The following is an 11,386-nucleotide window of genomic DNA, read 5'->3' as shown; positions in this document are numbered from 1 at the left end:
ACAAGAACGACAGTTGAAACGCAATAGTATTTTTAGATGCCTAGATTTTTGAAAATAGCTGTCATTGTAAAAATATAATATTCTAATTTGGCCTTCTTTCGTCTTGGTTTAAATCCCTTTCCTTCAAGGATGTACACCTTTGAGGAGCCAAAAATTTCTAGAATAAAACATTTGTTCTTAACCTGATTTTTGGGTTGATATGACTATAAATAAATAATTGGTGAAGAAATTGTCATATGGTGGTGCACTTCGTTTTAATGCTAAAACCCTTTGAAAGTACAAAATTTTGATGATTTTCCCATTTTTGGGCTATTATCGTGAAAAAACTCACAGTTCCACAATTAAACTTTTTTCATACTTTCAATAAAGACAAAGTTGACCAAACTGAATAAATTTCAATTAAAAAAACTATAGGTAGGTGTTAATATAAGAAAGTTGTATCGCATTTGATGCTTTTTTGTGTCAAATTTACCATGCTGTAAATTTTATAAATTTGTGGTTTTTCTCAGTTTTAAGAACAAAATGGATATTTTTTCAACTTTTTTTGTATAATTGAATGAAAAATACATATCTAAGATATTTGAAAAGAAAAAAAGGGATATGGGATATATGTATCTGGTATAATCATTTCTTGTATCCATCACCCATTTTCTCAAAATTTTGGCAAAAAAGACTGACTTAACTGGTAATAAAATTTGAAAGCAAATTATATTATATTTTGGAAATAATTTCAGAACGAGATTTCAACGAGACTAAAACGTCAGAAGATAAGAAATGAAGAATTATAGAACAGAGGCGGGAAGATACTAAAAGGAAATTCCAAAAAATTAAAATATGAATATTATAGCAATAGTTATCAAAGGTACTAGGATTATAATTTAATACGCCAGACGCGCGTTTTGTCTACATAAGACTCATCAGTGACGCTCAGATAAACATAATTGTAAAGCCAAACAAGTACAAAGTTGAAGGCAAAAATGAAAACGACGAAAGAAAAATTACAGTCTACAAAACGCAACATTGAAAACTGTATCAAGAGTCTCTTGGAACTTTTAAAAAAACAAACTAGGTGACAATATTACTTCCGATTAAAATTTACTCCTACGATTATCTTGTTTTGTGTATAACGTAATTTACATTCCTATAAATAAGTTCTCGAAGTTAGCAACAAACGATATAGCTACAAATCTTGTAAATTACAAAAATACCAAACTTTGAGGAAAATAATAAACTGAAAGTTCATAATCAAATGGAAAAATCAAAAGCTCATACACACCAAACTAATGAATAACAACTGTCATATTCCTGACTTGGTACAGGCATTTTTTTATGTAAATAAAGGTGGATTAAAGCTGATTTTCTTTTTCTTTTAGAAAGTGTCCTGTACCAAGTCAGGAATATGGCCATTGTTATAGTATAGTTCGTTCCTGTGTGATTTACATTTTAACGTTGTCTTTCTGTTGTGTCGTTTGTTTCCCTTTTATATTTGAGTGTGAATTCACATTGCTATAAGACGTGTCACGGTACTTTTCTATCCCAAATTCATGTATTTAGTTTTGATGTTAATTTGTTATTCTCGTAGGATTTTGTCTAATGCTTAGTTCGTTTCTGTTTGTGTTACATTTTAATGCTGTGTCGTTGTTCTCCTCTTATATTTAATGTGTGTCCCTCAGTTTTACTTTGTAACCAGGATTTGGTTTTTTTCTAACGATTAATCAGTTCCGAACAGCGGTATACTACTATTGCCTTTATTTATAGCTAAGTAAATATTTCAACTGTATGACAGTTGGAATTTGAAGTAAATAGCATTGATTGTTTAGTAATGTAAGAAAACATGTATGTTTCTGAGTGGAAAGGACCATTACTCTATGAACAAAAACCATTCTGATCAATTTAAATAGGTCGCATTTATTATCGTAATGAATGTGTTTCCCTCAGTTTAAGTTTTTTCTCAATCGATTTATGCATTTCAAACAGCGGTATACCATTGTTGCCTTTATTTGTGTTGATTAAGATCATTATATTCAGGTTTGTTTTCAAATATACATTCATTCGAAACGTTCACAAGTGAATACTTTAAGAATAGGGATTTATAAAACCAGAAATAATGGTAACATCTTCGAAGAACATAATACTACTGTTGCCTTTATTGTTCAAGTCATTTTTGACTAAGAGATTTCAAATCTCGGCTTTCTCGAACAATTATATCAGGGACATGGTATTTGACGAAAATAAAGATTTTAAAGAAAAGCATTCAAGAAATATACGAAGTAGTATTTGCAAATATGCTGACAGGTAATTGAAATGTTTTTCCTTTGTTTTCAACGATTTATGACAATACTTTAATGCTCACTTGATCTTTTATATCATCATGTAGTACATATGTCACGAATATTCCAAACACACTTAACAGTAAATGAAATGTTCAAAACATTGGATAGACGGGGAAATGAGATGCAACAAATAAATAACTTTAAGATAATGACGTATATGGTAGGATATAAATCCACTAATAATATTGGGAATAACGTAGCTGATGACTGCATTGTGTCATATACAGCATAGCAAGCGACATGATCATCCTAAATTTTATGAACAACTTCATAAACCATAAATATATTTACCAATTTACTAAAGAAAGGCAACAGTAGTATACCACTGTTCAAAAGTCATAAATCGATGTAGAAAAAAACGAATCCGGGTTACAATCTAAAACTGAGGTAAACACATCAAATATAAGAGGAAAACAACGAAACAGAAACACTTTAAGTGCAACAAAAAAAAACCGACAATGCAACATAAACAGAAGCAAATTAATAGATAGCAATTGCCATTTTCCTTACTTTAGGACATATTAAGAAGAAATGGTGAGTTGAACCTGGTTTTGTAGCTAGCCAAACCTTCCGCGTTTATGGCAATGTTAAATTTAACTCTAAAATTACAACTTTAATGACGATACTATTATACTACTAACACATAAATACCCTAGAGAATACACGAATACACATCATATAGCTAGATTCAAAAAATGCAAAACAACGTTAATAATGAAATTACAACATGAGAGGTAGACAGATTTGTGTTTACAGTTTAACACTATGGAAATTTATGACGAACAAAAAGGCTCATCTCACCTTTTAAAAGTCCTGTTTGATACAAAATCTTATCTCTTAATTAAAAAATGATAAACAACACGTTTAATAATTTATTGCGTCCGAAGCCCTTTTCTGGATTTACCTTCCTCAGGAACGCTCAAAGCCAAACATTTGAAATCCGAAGACGGATAAGTACCGAAAATCGTTGAAGAGCTATATGTCAAAAACACCTAAAATAAATAGCTAATTCATCTAAAGCCAACTTTGCCTGAGGGAGTTGAAACCTTAGTTGTTAAAATAAATTCAAAATTTATAAACGGACAATTTAGTAAAGTGTACTTTAACAGAATACTGTTTCACATGCGATTAAATTTGCTGCCTTGAAATTTACTTTACATGTATTGTCTTAATTGCATTTTAATTAAAATTGATTCCCATAATCTTCAGTTGAATATGAAAATTCAGTAGAATATTATGGTCTTCTTCCGGGAATAACATAAGTTAATATTCCGTGATGCAATCCTTCATATGTGTAAGTCAGATATTTATGTGAACAGTTACATATGTTAAATATGTAATGCATGTTTTTCGACAGTTAAAGTCAAATTTCAATGATATGAAAATGACAATTATGTAAGCCTGATGTAATAACTGTTGGTCATTGTAAATCTGAAGATTTCGTAGGTGTCTTAATATTGGTTTATTTTCAACACGTGCAATCCTTTTTGACATCTGCACTTTTGAAATTGACACAAAACATGGGAAGAAAGATACCAAGGGGACTCTAAAAACTTCAAAGAAGAAAAAAATCCTCATAACGCCAGCACAAACAATACTCAACACGTCAAGCAGACAAGGCCAAAACACATTTAGAAATTTCAAATCTGTCATTTACATTTATATTGTCTACTGATTTGTTCATTCATAAAATATTTTATCTAGACATTTACATTAAAATCTTTTTTCTATTTGAGAAGATGTGGTATTAGTGCCAAAGGGACATCTCTCCATCCAAGTCACACTTTATAAAGTAAAGCGTTATAGGTCATAGTACGGTCTCCAACACGGAGCATTGGCTCACACCGAACATCAATCTATAAAAGACATAAAAAGACTTGTGTAAAACCATTCAATCAGGTAGAGCAACGATCTACTAAAAAAAAAATAAAGAAAAACTTAGAAACGTCATCAACAAACGTTAACCGCTGAACATCAGATTCCTGACGTAGGATAGGTACTAACAAATGCAGCAGGTTTACACGTTTTAATTGGTACCACCCTTCAGCTTACCTAGAACAATAGTGTAACGTCATAACAAAGAAATACACACTATAACACATATAGTGTGTGAATTGTCTACAGATGTTCCCTTTCAAAGGGATGTCTTGCAAAATCCTCCTTGTTCGATGGTGGGTGCTGTTTCTTTAAAAAAAAAAAAAACACCCAAAACTAGAAGAACAACTTATTTTAAACCAAAATGATTCCGACCAGTCCACGCAAAATCACAATATGGAGCATCATCATAATCTCCAAAAGAATAGATTATGTCAAGTAAGTCATACAGACTCTCATGATCCTCTAGTTATTTCCACAATCAAACAAGGTTTTAGGGTTATATGGGTTTTACATTGTCTGTCCGCCTGTCTGTCACATTATCCGGACCAATTCATGTCTTATGTCCATACTAAGTGAATATTTATACAGTAACTGACTATGATGTGTTGAAGTACCTATAGGTAGAATGTTCCGGTATATTGAGTTCTTCTTCAGTTATGGCCCTTCGGACTAAGAAATGTGGGCCCTTTTGCAGTAGGCAGCTTGTCATCGTAACGCATCTGACACAGTTTGTTGGATACACATGAATGTGGGTAGATTGTTAGATCCATATATTTATATGTACATGTTGGTGGATTGTTCCGGTTCATTGAGTTTCCTTGAGTTATGGCCTTTATTAAACATTGCAATTTTGACCCTATTCATGATGAACCATGTCATCGCAACTCCTCTGACTAGGTTTATTGGATACACATAAAAGTTTGTACGTTGTTATATTCGCAAATTCTAATGTACATTTAGTTCTATAGGTTTTACATTGTATGTCCGTCTGTCTGTTACATGTCCCACTAACCGTGATGTGTTAAAATAGCTATATTTAAGATGATCTGGTATATAATTTCATGAGGTATGGCATTTTGGACCGCGAAACTTTGAACCTATGCTTGTCATAGCAACTTATCTGACATGGTTTGTTAGATATACATGCAAGTATGTATATTGCTAGATTCACATATGTAGGTGTACACAAAGGTAGGATGTTCCGGTCAATTGAGTTTTCCATGGGGTATGGACCTTTTTACTTAAATTGTTTTACCCTATCGAGTATGTACTTTATCATTGTAACTCCTCATACTTTGTTTGTTAGATACTTATGGAAGATGATATATAATATTATATCATCATTTATAGATGTGCGTGAACAATGGTACTCCAGTTCGTTGAGATTTGGCCATTTAGCATAATATAATGTCATGGTCAATTGAGGACAACCACTTGGTAAGTAGGCACTTGTAAGAACAGCGGTGGTATATTAAGTAAATTTTGCTTACAGTTCTAGTTATTATATAAGAACAATGAACCTCTTCTAGCCTATTGTAACACACTTTGCGTCTATTTATTTCTAGGTGTAACCCTTGAAGCAATTGACTGTCTGGTAAAGTATGAGATAAAACAAAATAGTAATAATGCAATCGGGGAACTGAGAGCACAACTGGATGAAATAAAGACGGAAGTTAACAGGAATGCCTAGGGGTGTGACACTGGTTTTCATGATATAACAGCAACTATCAACTCGATGGAAACAACAATAATATAAATTGAAACAGAAACCAAGGACAGCAAATTGAAGAAATAAGAATTGGAAAAAAAGCGACGGATATCGACCGCAAATTTGCCGATTTTACTGCTGGGTTACCAAGAATAGTAGAAGATTTTACAACCAGTGGAAATTGAAATGGCTTAACTAAATCGAGACATATTAACACAAACAAGTGAAAATACGCTGAACGAATAATTTTGATCTATGACACATTATATAAATACAAAATCATAGAAATTTTAATCAATTTCAGAAAGTCAACCATAACCTTTGACAAATGTCGAACTAATGTTCACAGGTAAATAAAATAATTTTTTTGTAAAGTACACAGTAATCGAATACGAAATATATGTTCATAGTACGATAACAGATATGAAAATTTCTAGTCATACCAGACATATCAAAGCTGGTATTTATTAAAAATAAAGTGACAAGATATAACAGTAAATAAGTAAGCCTTACATAACAGAAAAGGGTTACAAATTGTATCAACAGGTCAACATTCCTGTATTGAAACGTACTTTTCTTCTCATATATGTTACGATGGTATGATACTAAACCCCTAACGGGAAGGATTGTGCCAGATAATCATATGATGAAAACATAATCTTTCAATCAGTGTAATTGAAGTCTGGAGCTGGCATGTCAGTTAACTGCTAGTAGTCTGTTGTTATTTATGGATTATTTTCATTTTGTTTATTTTATTTGGTAACATCTTCTGACATCAGACTCGGACTTCTCTTGAACTGAATTGTAATGTGCGTATTGTTATGCTTTTTCTTTTCTACATCGGCTAGAGGTATAGGGCGAGAGTTGAGATCTCATAAACATGTTTAACCCCGCTGCATATCTGCGCCTGTCCCAAGTCAGGAGCCTCTGGCCTTTGTTAGTCTTGTATTGTTTTTAATTTTAGTTTCTTATGTACAATTTGAAGTTTAGTAGAGCCGTTCATCATCACTGAACTAGTATATATATTTGTTTAGGGGCCAGCTGAAGGACGCCTCCGGGTGGGGGAATTTCTCGCTACATTGAAGACCTGTTGGTGACTTTCTGCTGTTGTCTGATCTATGGTCGGGTTGTTGTCTCTTTGACACATTCCCCATTGCCATTCTCAATTTTAGTTATTCAGTTAGTTTATCCCATGATCAATGGTACATGTATGCAGAGGGTACCAACATTGTCGCAGCATTGATGTCGTATTGTAATCATTGTGCATGTCGTAAACATAACGTATTACGTAATACTAGCTTGATATTGAATCATTTATGATTGATATTTAACCAGAACAACAATTTCAACGATCAATATAAGTTACAACGTAAATATTCTTATCGCACAGCAGGTAAATTATCACGTTGTGATTGGTTGAACGACATCACGTGGTGACCTATGAGACTGTAGGGGGTAGTAAATTTCACAAAATAATGTATATAAATGGTATAAAGTGAACATATAGAAGTGTACATTTCAAAAACTAGGAATGTTGCATGATCGCTGTTACCTTATCATTAGGTGTACCTTTCCAGAAACACTGTTACCTTATCATTAGGTGTACCATTCGAGAAACACCTAATGATTTTTTGTAAGATAAGTGCTTTTTTGAATTCTTCAAAAAGAAAAGACAATTGAGCTACACCAGCTGAATACTTAGTTGAGCTACTTTCATGGCAGAAGCTAGAATATATAAGTTATCAAAACCAGGTTCAACCCACCATTTTTTCCTTTAAAAATGCCCTGTACCAAGTCAGGAATATGGTCATTGTTATATTATAGTTCGCTTCTGTGTGTATTACATTATAACGTTGTGTCGTTTGTTTTCTCTTATTTTTGAGTGTAAATTCACATTGCGATAAGACGTGTCACGGTACTTGTCTATCCCAAATTCATGTATTTGGTTTTGATGTTATATATATTATTCTCGTGGGATTTTGTCTATGTGTGTTACATTTTAGTGTTATGTCGTTGTTCTCCTCTTATATTTAATGCGTTTCCCTCGGTTTTAGTTTGTTATCTCGATTTTGTTTTTTGTCCACGGATTTATGAGTTTTGAACAGCGGTATACTACTGTTGCCTTTATTTACCTTATGTTTGCTAACATTCCAGAAACACCTAATGATTTTTTGTAAGATAAGTGCTTTTTTGAATTCTTCAAAAAGAAAAGACAATTGAGCTACACCAGCTGAATACTTAGTTGAGCTACTTTCATGGCAGAAGCTAGAATATATAAGTTATCAAACCAAAGATGTGGATGTTAAGTTTTCAAGAATTTATGCTTGATTAAAAAATTGATTCATCCCTTCCTTCATTTTTCACCCCAAGGGTGACTGGGGAAACGAAATATGGTCGCTTAGCCTTCTCCCGATCGGCAGTAAAACGCTTGCCAAAGTGGAGCGTCCGTTTGGCTGTGTGGGATGTATGAAGTTCGCAGTCACGTCCGGTCAGAATTGGGACTTTAAATCCAATGCTAAGAGAGTGCCACGCTCTTTGCACGTTAAGAATCCTTGCAACAGCTCTTTGAGGGGTCCGGAGGTGGCCTGTTGCAATGCAAAATTTCTGTCCCTATCCAATATACCCTCATTTTCCAGTGGCAGACCAAATTTCCCCGACCATCATCCCGAATGGCCTCTTTTCTGACAGAAATTACCTATTGTATTAATTGTTAACTTGTTCTCGTCCTGAACATGCATGAAATTTTCGCCACTGGACGTTAAGCAACCAACAATCCATCAATCAATCTTTATTTTTCGAAGCTTCTGTGCTGAGTTTTCTTTCTAAATATTTTTTTTCCGTTTGATATATTGAATTAGAACGAAAATTTATCTATAAAGATTATTCTGAAACACGTGTATTTATTTACTTTAACTGTCTGTGATTCAAACAAAACATGCTAACAATTACTTATTCATTCTATAACCAAAAAGATAATTTCCTGTTAAAATTTAAGCTGAAGATTATAGTCTAGATAGTTAACCAATAGCATTCTAGTTTTGCTTTAACAACAGCACACTATAATTTACAGCTTACCCACTCCCAACTTCTGAGAAATTGAATTTGATGTAATGGTGTATAATCGTCTTATATTGTAAAAAGTTTTAATCTCTCACGTATGAAACAATTTTTCTTTAGTTGATTGTATTTATATGTGATGACAGCAAATTGGTCATTTGTGTTTTATTTGTAATAAAATAAAAAAAATTGTGCTGTCGTGGCGAGCTAATAACTGAACAAAGGTGTTGAGAGTTTTTTTTATACATGATTTATATTTGTTTGAATTGATGAATAAGGACATATAACTAGTTTTATACACATGCATACATCAACCGATAATCCACCTATCATTAAAATTATTATATTAAAAATAAACTTTTTTTTTATTTATTTTTCTTAGATAGACAGGACCCAACTCCCTTAATATGATAACCGTAATAGTTAAATAAAGATTTTCTTTAATTGTATAATGCTTATAATATACAGAGGGTTTACACATTGTGTAGTTACTGGACGGATATCCATAACTAGTTATGTATTACGTTCTTCAAAACATCAAAGCTTAACAGTTATCTATAATACTAAAATGACGAGGTCCAATTTGTCAGCCGTCATCGGGTAAAAACGACAAATCGAAAAAATCAACTCTATATATAGCTAATATAGGACAATGATGTAGATTAAAAATTACACCACTCCAGACCCTTTCGTTTTCCACATAATTAATATTGCCAATAATTAACAAGTTCCGGGTCAAATCCGATACCGATACCAATAGTATATTCACCTGTTACCTATTACCTTATATGTACGTTCCGCATTTGACAGGCGCACCACCAAACGGTGTATTTAGGATTTTGCTATATACACGGGTCATAATCAAAAGACTGACACTACTAAATTCAATCATTGTCAAATTATTCCCGCGATATCACGGATGTGTACTTGTATTTACAATGATTGTAACCTACAGCCATAGTTATAACAAGAATGTGTCCAAAGTACAAGGAGGCCCCACTCGCACTATTCTTTTTCCATGTTCCATGGACCGTGAAATTGGGGTCAAAAGTCTAATTTGGCATTTAAATTAGAAAGATCATATCATAAGCAACAAGTGTACTAAGGTTCAAGTTGATTGGACTTCAGCTTTATCAAAAACTACCTTGACCAAAAACTTTAACCTGAAACTCCCACTTTCATTTTCTATGTTCAGTGGATCGTGAAATTTAGTCCAGTCAAACTAAGATTTAACCTCAAACTAATTGCAACAGATTTTTTTTAGTTCTAATCTATAGCATTATGCCCTTTATATACACAGAAAAAAAGTCCCATAAAAGCTAACTTGAAAACTCATAATCAGCATTTCTAATTTCCTTTGAAAATTAACATTGGAAGGGGAGATAACTCTTGCAAAAATGAGTCTTTTTAGTCAGTTTTTGGTTGTTTTGCTTGAAATTTATGTAAAATATGATACTTTGATGGGGTTATAAGTTTGTATTTGACTAAATTATATAATCTTCTGCTCATGAAATGTACAAAACCGAAGTGTTATGGGTAGTTTTATTATTTTTGTGCATTTTTTATTAAAGAAATTGCAAATTTGAAGCTTTGTGACCATTTTGAAAAAATAATGTGAAGATTTGGTATTGTTTATACTTGTATATTATTTTTTTCACCAACTGACTTATCTAAAGAAACTTAAAACCACAAAAAGAAGAATACATGCTTTATTGTTTTTATTAAATTTGAGATTCTTTGCCGTGATATGCTGAAAAATTCAATAAATGGTCAACTAATGAATTACGAAATCTATATTATTGCTTGGTAAAAGATATGAAAACACCTTTTAGAGTTGTTTGTTATACTCTAAAGACTGCTAAAAAAATCAAGAATCAATACATTCCGATGAATAGAAGCGGTAAAGTTATAATTTTGTATCAATTGTTATTGTTATTTCTGCCTTTTCTGCAAGAGTTATCTCCCTTTTCAAGGCTAATCTTCATAGGAATTTTAAATGGTAATTTTTTTTTGTCTTTCTCAAGTTTTTATGAGACTTTTTTCTGTGTATATTTGGGGTATAATGCTAAAGATTAAAACATTTTCTTTTGCAATTACTTTCGGGTTAGGGTCAAATGTATGCTAGATTGACTGGACTAATTGGGGTCAAAAGTATAATTTGGCTTTAAAATTAGAAAGATCATACCATAAGCAACAAGTGTACTCAAGTTTCAAGTTGATTGGACTTCAGCTTCATCAAAAACTACCTTGACCAAAAACTTTAACCTGAATGGACGCACAGACGGACGAACGAACGGAGCCACAGACCAGAAAACATAATGCCCCTCTACTATTGAAGATGGGGCCTAAAAACAATTTCCAGTTATAACTTATACAGAACACTAAGAATTAATTACCAAACATTATAAAA

This window comes from Mytilus edulis, chromosome 1, assembly GCF_963676685.1.
Source record: "Mytilus edulis chromosome 1, xbMytEdul2.2, whole genome shotgun sequence".
Taxonomy (NCBI): domain Eukaryota; kingdom Metazoa; phylum Mollusca; class Bivalvia; order Mytilida; family Mytilidae; genus Mytilus; species Mytilus edulis.
The sequence above is the reverse complement of the archived record's forward strand: the minus strand, read 5'-3'. Positions refer to the sequence as shown.